This window comes from Carlito syrichta, unplaced genomic scaffold (assembly GCF_000164805.1).
Source record: "Carlito syrichta isolate Samal-C Ts95f unplaced genomic scaffold, Tarsius_syrichta-2.0.1 Scaffold185760, whole genome shotgun sequence".
NCBI lineage: Eukaryota > Metazoa > Chordata > Mammalia > Primates > Tarsiidae > Carlito > Carlito syrichta.
Genome location: NW_007129856.1, coordinates 15,102 through 21,747, shown reverse-complemented (window position 1 = coordinate 21,747; position 6,646 = coordinate 15,102). Strand labels below are relative to the sequence as shown.

General features: G+C 55.8%; 1 pseudogene; it reads left to right on the top strand.

Moving 5' to 3' along the window:
* LOC103252962 overlaps window positions 1-6,646 on the top strand; it is a 16,409-nt pseudogene that overhangs the window by 453 nt on the left and 9,310 nt on the right.

Here is a 6,646-nt window from a genome sequence, read left to right as displayed (position 1 = left end):
CTATTCTGCTCAGATTCAACTCCTTTAAACTGGCTCCACAGCTCACTCACGCCCAGGGACGCCTGCAGTGGTGGAATCTGGGAGGTGGGCAGCTTTGCTAGCTCAGTGTGACCTGCCTCAGAGGGTAGAGCATTTGCTCAGTGTGACTTGGCTCAGAGGGTAGAGCATCCGGGTAATAGAGGACCCACCCGGCTCCTGCTGTGTGAGACCGTGTCTGAGGAGACAGGTAGACATTGCCCCTGAGGGTGTGCCATGCTTCCGCCCGGCCTGGTTGTGCAGTGTGCTCACTGCATGAGGGCCATGGCCACGGGTTGAGTGGGGCTGAAAATTCCGCCTCTGCACCTTGCTGAGCCATCAGAGACTCCAAGACACTGTGGGGCCCTCTGACACATGGAGGGCTTCCGGGAGTCCTGCCCGCAGTTCAAGCCTGGCCCTGGGGGGTGGGGGTTCCTCCCTGTGACTATGGGCCAAGGTGCACACCCAGTCCTCACGAGACCCGGGCCGACGTTGCGAGCGGCATGGGAGATGGCAGGAGTCACTAACACACTGCATGTCTCCCCAGGGGCTTCTTTGGGTTTCTGCGGCGCAGGAAGTGCCTGTCGAGGGAGCAGAAGGTAAGACCGTGAGGGCAGGCATGGGGAGGTGGGAGCGTGGTGTCCCTCTTCTTCCTGCCCCTCTCTTCCATAAGGGCAGCTTCTGGCTGAGGTGGCCGCTCTAGCTCAGGGACATGCACAGACCTCTCTAAACCTCCCACAAAAACATTGCCTAGAATCTTCACAAACATGAGGAGGATTCCGACGAGGAGGATGAGATCTTCAGCCGGGAAGCTGGGTAAGCGACTGGACCTGGACGAGGAGGTTGGGCAGGCCGAGCTGCTCCCTTCAGCAGGACAAGCCTCAGCCTGTCCTTCCCACCCAGGGACAGCAGGGAAGCCCCGACGGAGAGGACGGCACCGGAGGAGTCGGTGGAGGTCGAGGAGGAGACGGAGGGGCCCCAAGGGTAGGAGGCTGTGTAGCTACCCACACCCCGGCTGCTCACACAGGCTGGAGTTGCTTGGGAAATAATGATTTTTCTATTAAAGTATCTATTTTTATACGCAGTCCTAGCCATGTGATAAGAGATTAAAATGTAAATAGTGAAATGTGTATAAACAGATAACAAGGACCGCAGGACAGGAAAGCAAAGCTGACCCGTCCTCCCTGGCAGCCACCACCCATGGGCCACGGGCCAAGGATTCAGGACCCTTGTCGCTCCCAGTTCAAGCAGCATTGGAAACCTGGCAACACTGTCCCTGGATATGGGGCTCTAAGACCCCTCTCCCTTGGTCACCAGGGACCAGTCCCAGCACTTGGCCTCCTGCCCACGGGGCCCTCTCCCAGGGCTCTGGGCTGCCTGTATCATGGGCCAAGTCCTGCCTTTCCCCAAGCCCTCAAGCTCATGCATGAATGTGTGGCCTGCCTCGGGCAGTGGACAGTTCACACTGGGTCTTTTCATTTGTTGCTTTTCTCTGTAGAAGTCCCAGCCCTTGGCAGTGGCAGGTGTGGGGATGGGGTAAGGATGACCATGAGAGCAGTCATTTCCCATGCTGCCCTCCTTGGCCTCATCTCAGAAACCGTACTGGGGGCCTTTCGCTCCATTCACACATGTGCCCCACTTCCCCAGCCCCCAAGGGTCAGGCATGTGCTGCCCGGCTCCTTCCAGCCCTGAGGACACCAAGCCGCCTTCTGGCTGTGTGCAGGCAGGTCCACACAAATACAAGCTCCAGAAGACACCCCGGCTGCTCCTCCAACCATCTTCAAAGAAAAAGCCATTAAGTCACACTCGGTGGGTTGGTGAAAGTTACATCTGTTCATGAGTAACAGAATCAAAATGAACAAGGATTGGTCATCTCTCCAGCTAGCCACAAGCGAGTGCTGGCAGTTCAGCGGTGGGGGTGACGAGTGGTGCCCCCGTGGAAGGACTGCAGAGTCCCCGGGCTGAGCGGTGGGACTCAGCGTGTCTGGGGCGAGGGTTCTGGGTACAGTAGACACCTGTCGTGAGTCACCTGCAGGTCCTTGGCTGATGCTGGGCAGAGACGCCTGTTCTCAGCTGCCCACAGTGGCCTCCCAGAGTCCCTTGCTGAGAAGGAAGGCGAGTGGCTCCCTGTGCTGACATCAGCAAGCACACCAATGCAGAGCATTTAGAGCATGAGGCTGAATGGTGACCTTGGTGGCGGCAGCAGCAGCCGTTTGTCGCAGGTTGCTTCCTCAGCGTGGGCCTCGGGCTGGCCCCTGTGTAGACAGGATGGGGATGGTGTCAAGGGCATACTCCACACTCAGGTGTGATGAGGCAGCCCCATCATACCTGGGGGAGCCCCACCCCATCTCTGGTAGACTTGGGGTATCCAAGGCTTTATAGAAGAAGGGGAGTCAGCGAGGTAAGAACATGGTGGAGACCTTGCCAAGTCAGAGACCTGGAGAGGTGCCATCTAGCCGGGCAGCCATGACATGTATTCCCTAAGGTGACTGGAGAAATGCCTAGGGTTGGCCCATAGTTTGTTCTGGAATGTTCCCACTGGAATGAAAGCTCAGTGGTCTGCAGGCCATACAGTATTGGAGAAAACATACTCCCATTGAAAAGGGCATCCAGAGAAGCTGGGTACAGTGGCTCACACCTGTAATCCCAGCACTTTGGGAAGCCAAGACAAGAGGATTGCCTGCGCTCACAGGGGTTCAAGACCAGCCTGGACAACTTGGTGAGATCTCATCTCTACAATAAATTTTTAAAAATTAGTGAGATGTGGTGGCGCATACCTGTAATTCCAGCTACTGGGAAGGCTGAGGTGCAAGGATCACCTGAGCCCAGCGGGTTGAGGCTGTGGCGGCTGTGAGTGTGCCACTACACTCCTGCCTAGGTGACAGAAGGAGACTCTGACTCGAAGAAAAACAAAAAGGGTATCCAGAGAAAGGTGTCCACAGGAAATGCGATTTCAGAAGATACTGTCTCGGGCTCTCTTGCCTCAAACATCACGGGATTTTTGTTTACGTGGTTTTTCCTCAGGGCTCCCAAACTGCCCCCAAAGTCTATCTTTCAGGCCAGAGGGACCTATTTTAACAAGTTTTTTTTTTCTCTTTTTTAAGGAGACAGCATCTTGCTCTGTCACTCAGGCAGGAGTGCAGCGGTGCAATCATAGCTCACTGCAGCCTCCACCTCCTGGGCTCAAATGATCCTCCTGCCTCAGCCTCCCAAGTAGCTGGGAAGACAGGTACGCACCACCATGCCCAGCTAATTTTTAAATTTTCTGTAGAGATGAGGTCTTGCTATGTTGCCCGGGCTGGTCTCAAACTCCCAGCTTCAAGTGATCCTCCTGCCTTGGCCTCCCAAAGTGCCAGAATTATAGGAATGAGTGATCATGCTAGGCCTTAACAAGGCTTTTTATGCTCGTGAACTACTGCGGTACAGCAGAGAGGGCAGGGAGGAGGCAGAGGTTCTCGGGTCTTCAAGTCTGGAAGTTGGCAGGGCTAGGAGGCATCACAGGGCAGTGCCAGGAAGGCCAGTGCCGGGACCTCAGCTCCTGGCTGGGGACAGGCAGTCAGATGAGATCCACACCTTGGACTCCCCAAAGAGGGAACCCTGCCACTGGAGGCAGGGCCTCTCGCCCGGGGAGCGGCCTGCAGCACGGAGACCCCCTGAAGGAGAGGCCCAGCCCCAAAGTCTGGGGCTGGAGTGGAGGCTTCTGTGCTGGACCGGTGGGGGCTTTGGTACCACTCCGTGGAGAGTTTGGGCTTGAGGCTGGAGGAAGTGAAGACTGACCTGGGGATGGCAGGAGGGACCTCTTGGCGACAAGGCCATAATAAGTGACACGCCTGAGCTGCATCTGTCTCAGGAGCGGGGTGCGTGGCGCGAGCCCCCACTCGACGGCTGGTAGCTGGCTGTTCCCAAACCTGGTGGACTGGAACAGAGGGCCTTGGCCACAGGTTGGCCAGTTTGCTGGTATCAGGGCTGCACTGACAGGGGCTGCTTCCCCCAGGTGTGCAGATGGCAGTGGCTCCAGCCCCGTGAGCTGCCCCTGAGCTCAGACTGAGAGGCAGCCGCCACCCAAGAAGCCCTCATGGCGGGACGGAGGCCCACAGAGTCATGTGTGGCCTCTGCATGCCTGGGCTCGAACAGGCTCACGTTGGACTCGGCCTCATGCCCGCGGCCCAGACCAGCCATGTGGGCAAGCCCAAGGCCAGGCAGAAAAGTCTCTGAACTCTCAGAGAGGTCATGTAAGTGGCAGGTGCAGAGGATGACAGGTCAGGTCGCTGGTTCCATCCGAAAGCCTGGGGCTGCTCCTGCCATGGTGACCTGGAGCTGTGGCACAATTGAAGGCATGTGTCACAGGGAGGACCCACCACGAGTCTCCACCAGACCAGGGGCCTGGCAAAGCAAGAGTCCCATCCTCCTCTCCATGCAGCCCTCGCCCCCTGCCCCTCGCTGCGCCCCTGGTCTGCCCTCTGGATGACTAGGATTGTGGCGGTGGATTTCAGCCATCCTCATCCTCACTTGATTCCTCAAGCCCAGCGCACCATGCTCAGCTCTTGCCCCAGGAGCTCTCAAGAGATGGTGCCATTCGGAGCCGGGTCCTGTCTCCAGACCTGTCCCACACCAGGTCCTCCAGAAGAGAGGACTCGGATGGCCCACTCACTGACACAGCTGAGGGTAGTTGCTCTCTCTGGAGGCCACTTGTGAAGAGTATCACTTCCTGAAACCTCCAAGGAAGGCTGTCCAGGGCACAGAGCCAGTCAGGGTTCCCGTCGACCACAGGACAAGTTTAAGAATGGCGAGGCTAACCAACAGAGCCCTGCTGCCCCAAGCTACTTACCCACTCATTGGGGCAGAAGCAAGATTCAATGCTCCCTCTCAGAGGCTGCCTTTCCAGGAGACTCTGCCCTTGGAGAAGAACCACTTCGAGAGGGGCATGATGAGGCCCAAAGGATGCTGCTGTCACCACTGAATTCCAGGCATGTGCTGTGTGGGCAGGGTGGTGTTTCAGGGCCAAGTTGTAGTCAACGGTCTCCCCCAGGTCCCCAAGGGACAATTCTGTGTCAAGCTGTGTCAGGCACAGGCTGATAAAAGGAGGGGGACGTGGTTGTTTCGGGCATCTTGGTTGCCATACATGTGGAAAAAACGTGAACACCAGTTATGAAAGTGATGCCCTGTGGCTCACCTGGCTGGGGAGGCACTGCCTTTGGGGTCACGAGAGGATACTAGCAGCCATTTTAAAATGAGGCAGAACAGGAAAACCTGTCTCTGAGGTACACAAGTGACATTAAGGAGCCGAAGCAGGAGGCTGCATGAAGTGGAGCATGTGCCACCGGGGCTGGGCATCGTCTGAGGTATGCGGCCCACTGCAGTAGCCACTGCCCCACCAACGTGGCTTTCTCAGTATAACCGGAAAATTTTTTCTTTTATTTTTTTGAGTTGGAGTCTCACTCTGTCGCCCAGACTGGAGTGCAGTGGCTGGGCTCACCCTGCTGGGCTCCAGCGATCCTTCTGCCTCAGCCTTCCAAGTAGCTGGAACTACACCCGGCTAATTTTTGGATTTATTGTAGGGATGAGGTCTCACCAAGTTGCCCAGGTGGGTCGCAAACCTGCAGCCTGAAACTCCTGGCCTCAAGCAATCCTCCTGCCTCAGCCTCCCAGAGTGCTGGCACTACAGGCGTGAGCCACCATGCCCGGCCTACAGTGAACATCCCACACCTGCTGCCCTTTGGTGACCTTCCACTCTCACTTCTGTGGGCATATGCCTAGGAAAGGACTCGCTGGGTCGGTGTAGGGTTCACGTTGGTAGAGCTGCCCGGCAGTTTTCTAAAGTGCTCGCATTCTGGATCCCGGCCAGTGGGGTTGTCAGTCTTAAATGTTTGCCACTCCAGTCGGTATGTAGTCAGGGAATTTTCATTTCCCTGGTGACTAAGGATATTGAGATCCTTTTGTTTGATCCTCTTGTGTTGAGTGTCTGTGCAAGTCAGCATCCCATTTCTGAGCTGAGTGTAGCTTCTGTACTGATTTGTAGGGACTCTTTAGATATTATGGATATAAGTCTTCTACTGGCTTGCCTTTAAATCTTTAATAAACAGAACAGAAGCTCTTAACTTTAATGATGTTCAACTCATCAATCTTTTTTCTTTATGGTGCATGTTTTTTTTCTATTTAAGAAATCTTTGTCTACCCAAGGCTCTGAAGGTGTTTCCTGTTTTTTTCTAGAAGGCTTAGTAATGTACCTTTTGTAGTCAGGTGTACAATCCATCTGTGACTCTCTTGTGTATAGTGTGAGGTCTTCCCATGTGGCTTTCTGGTCGACCCAGCACCACTTACTGAATGTGACCGTACAAATCACCTAGCTGTGGAAGTGGGGGTCAGGCTCTCTATATTTGCTGTTCTGAAGATGGCTTCAGTGATCCTGAAGATGAAGGTTGTGGGACCCTGATGGGGAGTGGACAACTGCCACGCCATGCTAAAGGTCAGGAGGGAAGACTCTAGCCCCAGCTGCACCCCAACAGGCTCCACAGAAGTCACTGACCGACGGTGTTGAGTGCATGCCTGTCCAGGGCTGGCTCCTGCTGTGCAGGCTCAGACCTCCTGTGTGGCCCTGGCCCCCTTGGCACAGGGCGGGGAAGGGAATAGG